Consider the following 17,365-nt stretch of genomic DNA (forward strand, 5'->3'; position numbering starts at 1 on the left):
TCACAGCCACAACCCCTGGACCAAATTAAAATTAACACCATGTCACTGTACCTTTATGGGTCATTTTGGCCACCATGGAACCTTTCAATTGTCTATGGACAGGACTTATTTCAATGATCTATTAGTTTACAACAAACTGTCCAAAGGATTTCCCAACATTCTCCTTCTTGATCAGATAGGAAAGAAGCTGAAAGGCTTCTGCCTTCACTTGGCTCCAATCTATCAGGATCTAGAACTTTACAACCCAACAAAGACATTCTAAGTCCAAAGAAGGTATTAAATATAAATATTTATATGCAAATTAAATATAAATTATAAATATAAAAATCAAATTTAAATTACAGCATCCTGCCTAGTCTTTGATGGAGTTTGATCACTACAGAGTTTTTTTCTTCTGAAATGCTTTTCCTTAAGGAAATGTCCAAGTGGCAAATATTATTATTTTCTTAATGCTATCTATTTCCTGAGTAGTAAAGGAAAATCAAAACTTAAGCTGAGTGAACATCAAAACTGCCTGCCTGCTACTTCTCTCTTGCCAAAACCGTAAAAGCAGGCAAGAATTAAAGTGAGGGTCCAGGCTCTAACTTCAGAGTCCTCCTCACTTCCTAGAGGAGGAGTAAACCAAGGTTTACTTTTAGCCATAGGTTCTCAGGAGCATGCCTAAGGATCCATAAGTTAATGGCCGGACTGTTTGAAAAGAAACTGAGTTGCCCAGGCAAATGTTTTGTTTCTCAGAGATGTTTTTCACTGCCTTATCTTACTCTCCCATTCATAATAGAATAATTAAAATTGATTGCCCATCCACTGGACATAAGGTAATATATTCGGTGTGCTTTCCAAAATCCCTTATCTTAGTTTTGCCATAAAGCAGAGACGAGACAGACGAGGTTGTTTTTATGGGTATTTATCTGTGGAACAGAGACAGGTGTTTAAGGCAGTTGTGAAGGTCATGATTGTGTTTGGTGTAAGCCGCTCACAGATTCCTGCGTCTACATTCATGCTTGGCTCTCATGTTTCATGTCACTGACAGAATATTTCTATAAACTGCTTAAAAACATACAAAGTGTACACACATCATGTCATTCCTTTTCCCTCTTTCGACTCAGTAGCATTTTATTCTCCAAAGACTGCCCTTTGCAAAGTTAATGGAACAGCCCTTATTTCCTCGAGATAAGACGACAGTCCACCATTTCCATGGTCTGATAAGGTGGGGAGCCTTAGTACACGCTGAGAGCTCCCGGGAGAGTTTTCACCCATGAGAATAATTCAGTCAAAAGCCAAAGCTGTCACAGAAGAAAATCTGGTTGAGATTTTGACAGAAAGAGGCAGAGTCCCGAGGCATCTTTCAAATTGCTAACCCTAACCATCTTCCAAAAAGCTAACCCTAGAAGCTTCTGTGCCACTGGACTTTATAGTTACAATAATCTACCCCCTTTCCTTTAAAGGATTGGATCTCTGTCAACTATTGCTGTTAAGGCCTTCCTAAAGCACACAAATACAACTCTGACCAAAGCAAAGCAGCTCATCTACATTATAAAAGCAGCCAAGAGCTTGAAAGACTCATCATGTTGGCAGCCTCGGAAAGAATTCGCCAAAAACTTTGGAGTCCACCAAGCTGTGGAGTATTTCAGCCACCATGTAAGTAAAGTGGTCAGGGGCAGGGTATTTACAACCAATGGTTTCTGTCTGTTCATTTACTGTGTTTGTCAAAGCCCAACAAATAACACTTCATAAAGTGATTGCTTGCAGAAGTGTAAGCAAGATTAGGAGAGGATAAGCCCCAAAATAAGCATTAATAAGAAGTTTTTCATACCCTGTGCCACCAGTGTCCAGAGCTGGAACCCAAGGGCCCCAGGGCCTGGCAAACATTGTTGTTACAGAGGGACTTCTGCCAGACACGAAGCACCAAAGCAAAAAGGGAGCAAGGAAGAAAGGACTTAGCTCCCTTCTGCCATTTGAGCTCCAGCCAGTACCTCCTGTGAGCTAACCTGAACTGAAAGCCAGCTGGCAAAGGAGCTCAATGCTGCAAGCATAAGACAGTCAGCCCCCCTGCCCCAGGAAAGGGGCCTTTGCAGAGGAAGCACCAAGATTGGCAGACAAAACAGAATTGGGATGCCTACCCACCTGGTGTTCGGGTAAAAATGATGTAACACGCTTAAAGAATTATTGGGAGAGGAAAGGGAAATTACTTAAGTTCTCATCCTTTGTTCTTTGGTACACCATGATCCCCTTTCCAGAATTTCCTCACTGGCTTCGTCCATGTGAACTACCAGGTCTTCTGAGCTGATTTTAAAGTTTCTCCCTTTTATCGTCATTCCAAAACCTTTTTGCTCTTTATTGTCTCACTTGTTCCCTGGCTGGCCTTATATTCTGAAGGCAGAGAAGGAAAGAGAAAAGGACAGGGGGAAACTGCCGCCAGACTTAGAAACCACAAAGATAGCATTTGATGTTGCTCACACTCTTTGAAGAACAAATGCACCCGGGTGCAAGCAGTCTTTAACAAGATGAATGTACGTGCTAGGATGTTTGGCTGTGTTTTTGTACAGACTCAACAGGAAATCTTCAGGCAGACATTTCCCCTTAATACTCTGTTCGCGGAAATTGTTTCTTTCTTTCTTCTTCTTCTTCTTTTTTTTTTTTTTTTTTTTTTTTTTTTTTGGTAAGGGGGGAGGGGTGTGCTATAAAAACCCATTAAGAGCTCCAAAGGAACAATTACACTGTGTATTGCAAATGCATATTAATTCTAATACACCACACATATCTAAGCCTCCGTGAATTCAGAGCTGCGGTATCACAAGTCCAAAGGTGTCTCAGATTAGTTCAAGATATAAAGTCTCCGGATGGGGTGGGGGTAGGAGAAGGCTTTTCTTTCTAGTGTCAATTACAATGATACGCTACAAAGCAAGGACTCATCCCATCTTTGTCCCTTTTTAAAGATGCTGCAGCATGAAGGATGAGACTGCACACAGAAAGGGTGTTTATGCTAGAACATTCCCATGGTGAATTTTCCAACACTCTCTGACACAGGCTAGCCCCTTGCATTCTGTGACACACGAGAATTGTGTCTCGTGCACACAGCCTGTCAGTGACGGAGGCTATGTGCCTGGTTTTAGAGTTCATGTCATTTATTACCTTGTTGCAGCAGTGTGGAGGAGTCCAACCATAATACACAGAATCAGATTCTGCTACAGCTGCATTCCAAAGCTCATTTGACCCACTAGATTTTCTCTGTTCGGGTATTCAGGTCCGTTCTGGGTTAACAGGAAGGAAAATATAGATTTTTCTTTTCTCCATCCATATAAACAATGAAGACTTGTTAGAGACTTGTTTCTGATGTTTATGGATTTCTCCTTAGAGCATACAGCCTATGGAAGGTTGTTTTTAAGCAATAAACAATAATTGTATTTGGGAGCATAGAGGAATAGTACCCATGTTGCATTCGGCCTGCTGATAAATTTCTCTGACCTATTTATTTTCTTATGTAGACATAAAAACACAAAGACAAACAATAAATTCCCCTCCCTCCAGCACAGCCTTTTCTGCTCCCAGTCATTTTCCATCACGTTTCTCGTTTGATATTACCTTTTTTTTTTAATGGCTAAATATAAATATTCCACAATGAATGACTGTAATTAGGTTGTCTGCTTCCCTTTCAAGGACTTGTTAAGAAGAGAAAGGGCTTTAATCTAAAGCAAACTAACAGAGCTAGGAGTTAATTAGAAATTAGCCATATATCCCCGGTAAATTATTTATGCTAAGCCATGTGTTACTGTAAGAATAATATACATTTACCCTGACTACTGTAAACATAAAATAATTAACAATAAAGAGAAGATATTATCCCTTAATAGAATCCTTTTTTGCTGAACCAGTTTAATTTTCTCCCTTGTAATACTGAATAATAACCCAGAGCCCCTGCTTTGTGTGGAAAGCACCGAGGCCCTCTTCCAGCCTTCCTGAATTGGCTTCTGCTCTCCTGTCCTCCTCTCCTCTGCCTCTTCTGTGTGCACACTCACTGTCTGATTTATATTGCCCTGTAGCACGCCTTTCTTCTTCTTCTTAGCTTTCTTCTAGTCTTTTTTCCTTTTCATTAAAATCTGTCTAGACCCCAAATAGAAAGTGAACAGAGCCTCTCTCCCCATTCTTTCTGCTTCCCTTCATGTTCTTTTATCTTTCCTTTTCTCTCTGTGCTATAGAGCCTTCTTATGCAATGCTTATTGCTAGAGATGCTCAAGAATAAAGAGATGCCTCAGGAGTTGCCATAAGAATGCAGTATATTTAAATTCCATCTTCCTTTCTACTATTATTCTATTAGCAAGGACATAAAGCTCAGAAATGGACCAGCCCTGGAAAGCCTCTCAATCTATTCAAGAGCCTTTAGATTTCACCTAAATACTGAAATATGCTTACCTCCTGTGCTTAGCAGGTAACTGGACCAAATTTCAGTGTCCCCTTAGGAAATCCGGCATTTGTATTCATATATTTCTATATGCATAATCGGCATTAAATGAACCTAATGAAGTGTCTTTGTGTCTAAAACTCGGTTACCTGAGGACTGTCCTTACAAAACATTCATTGAATTTTTTTCTCCATTCATGTCTGGCAGTAACAAATGTGGTGCAGGTGCTGTTAATGTACTTTCTACATCCATTTAAATGAAAATCTTCATGCAAATAATCGCTTGGAGGAAAAAGAGAGAGGGAGAGAGAGAGGAGAGAGAAAGACTGTTTAGCCGAAGACAAAGCTGGAAAGATAATGGGAAGCATGAATAGGGTGTCAGTGGAGGGCTGCACAAGACAACTCTGCTCTGTTCAGAAATGAAAACACATTAACGACAGCACAGAGGGTTTCTCAATAGGTTCTTACAGCATTGTTGTATGTAAACATGATTCCCAGCAGGTGAAACAAAATGAATGAGTTTGGGGGAAAAATGTAAATGCCTCTTGGAACAGAAGGAGAGAAAGGTCAAATCAGCTGTGCAGGAATGGTCCTTGATCAGCGTATGAAAGAGCAACTGACTACAGGCAAATGTGTATGCTTCTTTGAGAAATCCCCAGCCCAGAACCAAACCGGTCACTGTCCAAACAACTCAAGTTGTGGGTAATGCAGTAGAGAAGCCCTTTCAAAAAAAAAAAAAAAAAAACAAGTAGGAAACGAGCTAAGACAGAAAGATTGTCATTGTAGCAGAGAACAGCAACTTTGTAGCTTAATTTAGCTCCAGGAAGGGCTGGATTTCAATGACAGGGAAATTTTGTTATTTGCAAAGAAAAAAAAAAAAAAAGAAAGAAAAGAAATGTTACAGTAAAGGTTAAGCACCAGCCTTAAGGAATGCAAACTGTCCCAGAGTTTCCCAGTTTTTGTTTTTTGTTTTTTAAGGACCTCTCCAATTTTCCTTTGGATGTGAGCCAGGGACTTGACAAAAAAGTAAGAAAGCCACAGGTAAAGTGTTAGTGAAGGAGGAAGACGACCTGTTGGTGCCACAGATCTGAGTGGATAAGGCTATCTGTGGAAAACATTGCTCCCTACAGAAAGCCCTTCAGCATTCCTGGAGGCTCTGTGATTGGAAGCCTTTCAGTTCCGAAGTACCAATGCAGCAACAACAAAGGAGGTTTCATCTAGACACACCCTGGAAGCTGTTCTGCAGACTTGGGAAGAAGTATTACACACTAGCAAACTGGAGTGCTTTCAGCTTTCTTGAAGCATGCAGTTGGATACACTTTTACTTCCTTGGCTCAAAATCACCAGACAATCCTCTCAACCCTTACCACTATCTTGCCAAAAGGGGGGGAAAAAATAAGATGATGATAGTAGTAGTAGTAATAAGAAAGAGGAGGGGGAGGAAGGAGAAGAAGGAGACATCTTGTAACAACCAACTTATGCTTTTAATTTTCCTACAAGAAAAATACATTATATTTGTCATGCAGTTCTCCTCCTTGCTGTAGGGGAGAACGGATTTGTTTTGCTCGTGGATTCAGGGGGACTTCTGTCCATGGTAGGCGGAGAGAGAACTGCAGAGTTAATGGTGGTAGAAGCTTGTAGAGGCTCTTAGGTCCAGGCAAACCAGAAGGGAGGCAAAGAGCTCAGGGATCAACTCTGAGCTGGTAAAGTCAGAGGCAGAGTCCTGACCTTTGGCTTGCCACTTTTAGCATGACTCATAGGTCTTAAATGGGTATTTCTTTTGAAAAGTGTTTTTCTTCCTCCTTCAACCGCCCCCAGAGGTGTCAGTAAAGATCCCAAACTTATTCTCATCTTCCCAGTGACCTGTCCTGAACATACTGTGTTTGATGGCCTACGATTTACCATCCTCAACCTGTTGTTAGTTAGATGGGTCTGGGAAAGGGTTTGCCTCTGTGGCATTGGGTAGTTTTGAACAAGGAAGCAAAGGGAACTATTTTCTCAGTATAAAGAAACAGGCTGAAAAAGAGGGGGGAAAATGGAGAGTTTGAACTTTGAATTTTCCTGTTAGGATTTTTAAGTATTACATGGTTCAATAGAATAAATAATACATTGCTAAACCTCTCTTTAATATTTTGGGCCAGAAGTGGTCTGGGACTCATAACACAGCCAGAGCTGGATTCAAATTCACAAGTCTTCTTCTGCTTCCTGATGGCTGGGAGTGTAGTATAGACCTGCAATAAAACATGTTAAAATTACTAACTTATGCTAAACTATTGACTTAAGATACTTGATTCTGTGGACGAGAATTCCTGGAAAGAATTTGTGGCTGCAAAAGCTGACTTATTAGATAGTTATTCAATAATGTGAGGTGTTAGATTCAGAGCCTAATTACAATTTACCTTGGATTATCAGTAATGCCCCAAATTGTCATCCTTTGCCTGCCTCTGTGTCTGTCAGATAAAAGTTCTTTAGAGTGTATGAACAGACCCCGGGTTTCTACCAATCAAAGATCTAAGAATGCTGTCATTGACTGAGGCTTTTAACACTTTTTTCCTGGTTTATTGTAATCTGCCTACCCAGTGTACCCACTGATATATTTGAAAAGTTGATTTTGTTACTACAAAAAGCTGTGGAAGGTCTGGAGAGACGGCTTAGCAAGTAAGAAGAACATGTCAATCTCCTATTGTCTCACAAGCTTCTAAGAGCTTTACAATAAGTTTTGCTTAATTCTACAAGAGGCCGCTTTTGTCTCTTTAAAATGGGAATGTCCTTACTGGTTTTAAAAGGTTTGGCTAACAGTGACATGATGTACCACCATGTTAGCCAGGCAGGGAGGAAATGCATTTTTAGCAGCAGTTGCTTAGAGTGATAAGTATTACTCCTTAAGTATGTAGCTATCTATATATTTTACACCAAAAATGTGAACTCAATTGGTGTTTCTGATAATCCTAGAAGGGTTCGGGATGGCAGAGTTCCAGAGTTCTCAGCCTCAGGATGGTAAATTGACAAGTCAGTCCAATATAGAGCAAGAGGTCACCGTTCACAGCAAGCACTGACCAACCCCATCCAGATCTTTTATTATTTATTTTTTAACTATACCACTCTTCTTTGCTCAAAAAGACTTGCTTCAAATAACAACCTAACCACGGGAGATAGTTTCTTTCAGGTGTGGAAAAGAACACCCCTGAAATTTCTCTTTAAAATCTAGCTCTTCGGCCATTGCAGCTCCTTGAGCGCGCTAGAGACAGCAACAGGGAAAGCAAGGACACTGGGTTGCTCTGCCTCGTGGAGGAAAATCAAGTAAACATGGGCAAAGGAGAGCCTAAGAAGCTGATAGGCAAGATGTCCTCATATGAATTCTTTGTGCAAACCTGCCAGGAGGAGCACAAGAAGCTTCTGTCAGCTTCTCAGAGTTCTTCAAGAAGTGCTCATAGAGGTGGAAGACCATGTCTGCTAAAAAAAAAGGGTGGGGGGGAATTTGAAGATATGGCAAAGGCTGACAAGGCTCATTGTGAAATAGAAATGAAAACCTACATCCCTCCCAAAGGGGAGACCAAAAGAAGTTCAAGAACCCCAATGCATCCAAGAGGCCTCCTTTGGCCTTCTTCTTGTTCTGTTCTGAGTGATGTCCAAAAATCAAAGGTAAGCATCCTGGCTTATCCACTGGTGATGTTGCAAAGAAACCAGGGGAGGTGTGGAACAACACTGCCACAGATGACAAGCAGCCCTATGAGAAGAAGGCTGCCACGCTGAAGGAGAAGTACAAGAAGGACATTGCTGCCTGAATGCAAACCTGATGCAGCAAAAACAGAGGTGGTCAAGACTGAAAAGAGCAAGAAAATGAAGAAAGAGAAGAGGAGGAGGATGAAGAGGATGAGGAAGAGGAGGAAGAAGAGGAACACAAAAAGGAAGAGGATGATAATGATGAATAAGTTGGTTCTAGAGCAGTTTATTCTTGTCTGTAAAACATTTAACCCCCTTGTACAGAACTCATTCCTTTTAAAGAAAAAATTGAAATGTAAGGCTGTGTAAGATTTGTTTTTAAACTGTACAGTGTCTTTTTATATATATAGTTAACATACTACCGAATGTGTCTTTAGACAGCCCTGTCCTGGTGGTATTTTGAATAGCCACTAACTTTGCCTGGTACAGTCTGGGGGTTATAAATTGGCTGGAAATTTAAAGCAGGTTCTTGTTGGTGCACATCACAGATTAGTTAGATATGGGGACTGTAGTTTGTTTGTTTGTTTGTTTGTTTTTAGATTTTGTTTTTGTTTTTATTTTCTTCCTTAGTTTTCTCTCACGCAGCTTACAGGAAGATAACTATTCTGTTAACTGAATACAGCTCTGTAATTTTTTTAAAATGTAGCTATTTTATTGACATTCTGAATGGTTATAAGTAAGTACAATTTTTATTAGTAAAAACAAAACCAAAAACAAAAAAACAAAACAACAACAACAAACCCTAGCTCCTTGCTGGCACCAATATAAAACTAGTGTAGCCTTATCTAATTTTGTCACATTTCTATCACACAGTGCCACAAGCTGTATGGCAAGGCAACTTAGTTCTCTGAAGAAAATGGTAGATATACAAACATATGCAGAAGAGACCTAGAAACCAAACTGATATATTAATTCTAACCCTGAAAAGTAGGCAACTTCATGTTTTTTTCTATTCCAGTCTATCTCCATTAGTCTTCATGTTCCGGTGTGGGGGGTGTGGGGGAATGGGGGTGTTTGGTGTGTCTGTGCAAACAACTTCGGGTCTCTGCCTTCCAGCTTGTTGACAGCTGTCTATGCCCGGCTAGCTGTACTGCGAGCTCTTCAGCATTCTAACTCCCCCTCCCCCCCCCGTGTCTGCCTGTACTAGTGCGCATTACCGACATACAGCGCCACGTCTGACTTATGTGGTTTCTAGGGATCTGAACTCAGGTCACCACACTCTTACAATATGGGCCTTACACACGGAGCCATCTCCCTGGTCAGTCTCTTCCTTGCTGACATTACCGGATTCTCTCCCCTTCAGCTGCTTTGACTTTTCTTAGATCTAAGCAGAAGTGTGAATTCTAGGAGCATAAGCTCCCAAAAGAAATCAAAGGGGCTTAATATGTTCTCTGAATTTATTTCCACCTGTCTAAACTCTGCTGTGCACACTCTTTCATTTTAAACACCTGTTTGGGCCTTGCTTTCTTAAAAGAATGAGCATGCCCTGAAAATGACACCTTGGCAAATAAAGCATAGATTCAGACGCCGTAAGCCCGACCACTCTCACTAATGCCAGTGGCCTGCTGAGGGTCCCTTCCTTCTCAGGACTCAGGGGCATGAAGCTAGTCTTGGGGACAGATTAAAGTAGCTGTGGTATTCAGGGCAGAGATTGCAAGAGTGAATTCTGAATGATAAAGCATATTCCATGGCCCTTCGTGCACAAGGAAGGTTCTGAAATTTGAAAGCATTAATTAATAATTTGAAAGTAACCAAGGCAATTGACTCATCTGAAGGGGAGGTCTTGGAGAGGTCCATCCCAGGAGACTGAAGAAGGCATGGTAATGGAGAGCAGGGGCAACCCATGAAGAATTCCTAGATGCCTGCCATCCATGCGGTTTTAGAACAGCCTTTTTCTTTTTCTTTCTTTTCTTTTTTCTTCTCTCCTCTCTTCTCTTTCTTTCTATCATCGATAGCAACACGAAACTTCAAACGAATATGGGCTAAGGGGTTTATTTCAAGTAAATAAATGTATTAAATCCCAGGGGGGGTAAAAAAGGAAAGACAATAACAGCTAAAAAGAAGAAAGGTATTCAGGCCAAATTCTGTGACCCAGCAGTGAGAAGGAAGGGAAGACCTCAAGAGGAAACCTATGGGGGATGCTATAGGGGGGCTGCCATGAGGTTAGGCAGGTATCTTAGTCAGTAAAGCACTTGCCACATAACCATGAGGACCTAAGTAATCCCAGCACTAGAGACCTGGGAACTGGATGCTCCGGATCTTCTAGACTGACCAGTCTAGCAGAATTGATAGCCTGGTGTTCAGTAGGAGTCTCTGTTTCATAAAATACAATGAAGTCATTGAAGAAAATGCATAATAGTCCTTTTGACCTTTATGTATACATGCATGCATAGGCACATGTACCTACACACATATGTACATACAAAAGAATACACAGACACACGAACACACACACACACACACACACAGAACTGCCATTGTAATTTTTCAAGGAGACTTATTTTATTGATTGGTGTTTCTTTTTTTTTTTATTGCAGACAACAAAATCCACTAGAGCTGATACAAAGAACAAAATTCCACAAAACATAGTGCAAACTGGTGATTTGAAAAGACACACTGTAAAGCCAATTTACAGGATGAGCTTCCAAGTCTACTCCAGGGACCAGGCCTGTCAAAGTGTTTGGTCCTTGCTGGGCTCTGAGCTGTAATTAGGAAATGCTGAGCCCAGAAATTTCTTCTGGAGCTTGCAGCCTTAGAGTTGCACTATTCATTCCTGTTTTCCAGAAGGTCAGAGACTATTGGGAAAGGTACACTTCTCTCTTGCTTTCTCATTCCTTCTAAACCTCATGTGCATGGGGTCATTTGGAAAATGAAGATGGGAGGCACCTCAGCCTGCCAACGAACCCACCAGCTTTTCACCCAGCCTGCTGGAAGGCCAGAACGGAAGTTTGTTTCCACAGGATCTGCCACAGAAACCCTCTGTTAGCTTCTTTCTGGACTCTAAACCAAAGGCAGGGCTGCCAGAGTATTTGCTTATCAAAAAGTAAAGTGTTTGTTCTTGGGAAATTACAACCCAGATTTCATCTTAAACACATAATTCTGCCTCCCATTGCTGTTTCGTTCCTCTGTAGGCAAAGGCTGTCAACAGTATTGTCCAGAGAAATTCTGTGGAAGTGAACAGGACAGGCTGCCCTGAAACTTTCCCTCCCACATTCCCTTCCGGTTTCTTAGCGTTGAGAGAGCAACAGAAAATCCTCGCACTGGATATCAAGGTGGAGCCAAAGCCTAGATTTTAGGAGCAGGATTTTAAATGAGGTCTAGAGGATTTGGACACTAAGTCACCTGCTGGGAAATATTCTTTTTAAACCCTTTCAAAACATGAAGTAGGCCAGAATTACAAATAAGAGGAAAGTCTGCTGTGAGGAGAGAAACAGAACTGTAAGGGAGAGGCAGAGCAGATGCTAAGTGCTTTATTCCTTACCTAAAGTAGGCTATTTTGGCTTTCTTGGGTGACCACAGTACACTACACGAGCAAGGCTGTGGCAGCACTGTGTTCCTCCCATCTACCTTCCTCCAGTTCTCCTAAGCTTAACAAGACACACAAAATAAATTATGTCTTCCCACCAGAAGCTGGAAAAGCTGGTTGCTTCTTATTCTAGTCCTACTTGCAAAGATACAAGTCTTATGATCAATTGTAATGAAATTTATATTCATTCTGGATATTGTTATCTCTAAACAAAAATGCACAGGATTCTGACATTGTCCTGCCTTTCAAATCCAGATGACCTTCTTCTAATCACACTTGTGAATCATTAAACCAGTTACCATAAGGAAATGTTTTTATTAATTGGAAGTTAGACTCCTTAACCAAAGCTACCTTCATCTTGTAAACCGTGAGGCTCCACAGCAAAAGCTAATCTTCATTGAAAGCTGCAGCATAAAACTCAAAATGATGTCACTACCCTAAATACTCTTTTGCCAATCTTGCGTTCATAATGATTGGAAGATAGTTTATTGTCATTTGAGAGGATGAATTTTTCTGTTCACCCAAGGAGTTCAAGAACATGACTGCAGTTTGGAAATAAGAAAAAAAATAGACTGTGTATTGAAACAACTATCATTATGTGGGGCAGGGAAAGTGGCTCAGTGGGTAAGAACCTTTGCTGTGCACACAAGAGAATCTGAGCTCAAGTCTAAGTATGCATATTGAAAAGCTAGGCAGGGTCTCTTGTGACTGAAAACCTTCGAGAGAGGGAGCAGACAAGAAAGATCTCAGGGCCTTGTTGGCCAAACTAACCAAAATAAGAAGTTTTAGGCTCATCAAGAAACCTTGCCTGAAAAAAACAAGGTGTTGATCGAGCAATTGAGGCAGACACCCAAACAGACTTCTTTTTCTGGCCTCCCCAAGCACTTGCATGGTTGCCTCTGTGTGTGTGTGTTTGTGTGTGTGTGTGTGTGTGTGTGTGTGTTTGTGTGTGTGTGTGTGTGTGTGTGTGTTTATGCAGTACACAGACACACACACACAGGTGAGGAGAGAAAAGAAGAGAGAACTACTCATAGATACTCATCCTATCCATACAAATATAATCTGGTAAGGTACATATACCCAAAGGTGCACTTGTATTGTACCCTCTGTCTTGAACCCTGATATGACTACTCTATTTAGTGAAAGCATCTGGAATGGGGTGAAGTAGAAGCACAGCAGGACTAGAAGGCTCCCTTTGCAAACTTTGCGACAGTACATGTGTCTTTCGATAACAAAGTCTTTGTTCAAATTGGGTAAGAATATGGAAACAGTGATAGGATAATTCTCTTCCTGCTCATTAGGCACCCTCTGAGTTTCACCTGTTCAGTGCCTTGATGCACGTGAAATGAAGAAGGCACCACTCATGCACCAAACCCTTCACCTCCCTTGCTTTTTCCCTAGTTGAGGCAGAAGAGCCAATTGGCAGGGCCAGCTTGGACTCCCTCTCCCTAACTCTTTTTTTATGGGAAGTGCGTATCCACTTGCCGTGTTTGCCTTGCCTCTTCAGTCTCTTTGATCTCCATCTTGCTGAGACTCTAGAGCCACCTGCATTTCTTTCCCTCTGACATCTGCTTTTTACTATCAAACCGCTGGCCTCTTCCCAGACTCTGCTTTTTATTCTGAGCCCTGCTGTCAATTGACTTTCTTATCTACTCCCCAGTTTGCAGGCTTTCTAGTTATACTTGGACTATAAGGCTCCCCACTTCTCTCCAGCCTACACCTGAATATTCCTTCACCATGCCAACCCTCCAGCTCCTGCCAGGCCAGTACAGCCTGCCTTGCTCTCTCCATAAGAATTGAAATCTCTATCTGTCATCAATATTTCTATAGCTGGATTTTCATTCAGCCTCACACCTACATTTTCACCAGCTTGAGAACATAATCTCCCCCTTAAAAAGAGCTCTCAGTATTCTGCCCTGAGCACCTGGTGATAAATATAAGCAAAATCAAATATAGCTATGAGCCGGATGCTCAGCACACACATACGTGCTGTGAGCTTTTGATAGGAAGGGTACATCTCTACGTACATTGTGCTTTATGGATGCCATGATTCAAGATGCCACAGCTTCAGGTGGGCTTCCTTCTTCTTGTTACTGCCAAAATAAAACAAATATTCAGCAGTCTGGGCATAGGAGTGGAAATGATCGCATCCTTTAGGATCATCTGGTCTACCACATTGCAAGAACAGCTGGGAAGGGTAATGGGTCTTGGCAGCCATTGCTTCACTTTCATTACGATGAAAGAGAGAGGAAGATGGTTTGGTGGGTAGTTAGCAATCTTCTCCTCAGCTTATTTACTATTTGGTATCAGACAGCTCAGTAATTCTGGTTTCACTAAATGTCTTTTTACAAAGAGGAAATCTCCTTTTATGAAATTGCTTTATTTCTTTATAACAGAAGGAACTTTAGATTCCTTTTCTTTTCTTTTTTTGCAGATCAAATTTATTTTTATTTTATTTTTTTACAGTCCAGTTATTGCCCCCTCCTGGTTCATCTACAGTTTCTCATTTCACTCCCCCACCCCAGTCTCCAAAAAGATGCTTCTCCCTTCTTAAATTGCTCTGTTCTCTCTCCCTCCCTCCCTCTCTTTTTCTCTCTCTTTTTCTAATTTTCTCACTCCCTCTCGCTCTCTGCCGACCCCACCCCCAGTGCACTCAATTTTCTAGTCTGTTGAAAACTAGTTTCCAAAACCAATACAATCGAAACATAGCCAATGAACAATATAAGTGTTTTTTAAGTGTTCTGTTTCACTTTGATACATAAGAAAGTGAGTTACAAATTTGCAGCTCAAACTCATGGTGAATTCATCTAATAATCAAAGCTGCTTGTCAAAGTTCATGATCTCCATGTGGACAACACTCTGTGTTACCCTTAAATCTAAAAGGCAAAGTCTTTTGAAAGAAAATGTGGAGACCTAGAATGATTATTCCCCTCTGTGTTTTTTATAGGATCTGGCGTGCTAACCCAACCATGCAAGTATTGGCACAAGTTAAGGATTAAGAAGTCAGGCTGGTGGCAGCATGAGGGATATTTACTGTCAAACAGCTTATGTCAAATGTGCCAGGAAAAAAAAAGCCAGGACATCTCTCATAACAAACAATGCCTGCAAGAGATGCTGTCCAGGAGGCATAGCAGAGACTTTGCCAATATTTTAAACAGCTCTATGCTCCTGACCAAACAGGAAAAAAAATTAATGGCCAGATAAAAGGAGCAGGGCTCACCACAAATGCAGAAAGGAAGAAAGCACAGGACAATATTATGTAGTACCCTTCACTAAAGACTGAAAGCACCTTAGTGCTACACAGGGCCTGCCCTTTGGGGGAAATGTTAACAGCTATGTTCACAAAGCATTCCTGAGGTCTAGCTCATAAATTGCCATAAAATCTTTTGTGAGATGAGCTTTGGAGGTTGGCATTATGTATGATCCCAGAAAATACCAGGAGCAACACAAGGCACTCAGGAATATTTGGTTTTAACTTGCAATTTCTAAAGCATGAGAAACCAGTAAGTGGGACTATTCTGCACACTCTACTGACCTTCAGGTCTCTGGATCCTTCCATGATCTCTAGACAGAACCAGAGTCCTAGTAAAGAATGGAACTCTATTTTCTGATGATTCAATGATATATAACTTCTGAGGCAAGTGTTATTGATTTAGTATATTTTCCCCACTTTCATATTTAGAAATGAACACTGGACTACCTAGCTAGCCCAGTGGGGAGAAGATGTTTATCACCAAGCCTAATGATCTGAGTTTTTATGGTAGAAAGGACCGACTTCCTCAAAATTTTCTCTGACCTGCACATATACAGCCTCCCATCCCCCATTAAATAAATATGAGAAATAAGCCATATCTGCTGTGCTAGAAGGAAGCTGAGCAATAGCATATCAAAGATGCTTTTGTGAGTTCACTGTGTTTATATAACATTTTGATATCTTAAAAATGATCAAAGCAATTGCTGCATGAGACTAAAGCCAAAAAAAAAAAAAAAAAAAAAAAAAAAATTGTGGGATTTCTCTGAGCCAGACAGGCAAAAAATTATAGCTAGCCATAAAACATGTTTTCTGCCCTGTATAAACCCAGATGAATAAAATTACAAACACCAGGGCTACTTCTGGATTGTAATGTAAGATGTGTGGTTCGTGGTGATCTCAGTTCATTTTCTCAGAGTTTCCTCCAGTGTTCTGGGTGGTCTCAGGAGTAAGTTAGCTGCCACGGAGGGAGTATTGAGACTGCTCTGACCTTGTCACCAAGGTAGGAGAGGTACTACAGTCCTTTTCAAAACGGGCTTCTGAGCAGGTCGGGTGTTTACTCTTGAAACAAAAGTGGAAACTACTTTTAGAAACTTTATCATCCCTACACACCCCCAACTAAACTTTAAAAATTTTGGCTCCTAGAATGAAAAACAAAGTCACTGGACAACCTTTTATGAGCCAGCCACATCGATGTGTTCATGCCAAACAAGGTCAATACGTTGAACTTACCTCATTTAATTTCTACTTGGTGCCACATTAAGACTCCTGTTCTCATCAAATAACCGAACATCATTCAGTATCAAGAATTTAAACCATGATGAAATGGTCTTTATTGGAAAGACACTAAGATGCTGTGACAGTAGGAGAAGGAAACTTACATCAGTTTAGGGAGAGTCTAATGTCTAATGTGTTATGAACATTTATTCACAGTGTGTACAAGAGCTGTTAAAAGAAGGGAATCTCATCTGCTTTTTGAACAGAAGATTTGGTTCTGGGGAAGATATATTTAAATGTCAGGTTTCACAATTTTCATTTAATAAGGAAGAATAAACCACTGGCAACATATAAGACATTTTCTATACTAAATAGAAGTAAAATGTTCTGTTTCTTCTAGCCACACTGTATTCTCCAATCAGAATGCCATGAAAGAAATTTGGTCAAATACATTTATTTGCCTTTGTGTCCTCTCTTCCATCCTCCCTCCCTCTCTCTCCCTCTCCCTCCCACCCTCCCTCCCTTTTCCCCTCCCTTGCCCCTTCCTTCCCCTCCCCCTCTCTTCCCTCTTCCCCTCCCCCTCTCTTCCCCCTCTCCCCCTCCTCTTCTTCTTCTTCTTTTCCCTCTCTCCTACCAGAAACATGGGCCTGTTCCACAAGTGAAAAGCTAGAGAAGGGAGGACTTAATAGTTTGTTTTTGGAAGGCTGAGCTCAATGATTTCTCTAAGAAGAAGCATTGGCATTAACAAACATTTGCACTGGAGCATTATCAGGGAGCCTGTGTGGTTACCTGGAAATGGGCAACTCCTCAGACACACTGATCTTTGGTGTCATGGAAGATGCCCAATTGTTCTGGAAGCCTCTAATGCTAAGATGGCTCTAAAATTTTTTTCTTGCTTATTCTTGAATTTCATAAATGGCTTCATTCAACCTTCAGTTCTTCAAGATATGAAATTTGGCATACCTGATTTCCCATCTCTCACCATCACCCACCAGCTCTGGATTTTGTCCCTTTGACTACCGTAGACCCCTATTTGTCACTCTCAGGCCACTGCCCTCATAGGCTACTGTCCTGCATGAAATGAGCCATTGGGTCGTCTGCTCACTCTTCCCCTCAGCATCCTCCACACGTATCCATGCTTCTCATGCACCAGACTTACCATTGACAGTATTTCTCAGTCACGAATTCAGTGATGTTAGGGATCTGCGTATGACTTCTCTTTGGGATAAACTAAAAGCCCATTCACTCTA

The sequence above is a fragment of the Micromys minutus genome, assembly GCF_963924665.1.
Source record: "Micromys minutus genome assembly, chromosome: 8".
In the NCBI taxonomy this organism is placed as follows: Eukaryota; Metazoa; Chordata; class Mammalia; order Rodentia; family Muridae; genus Micromys; species Micromys minutus.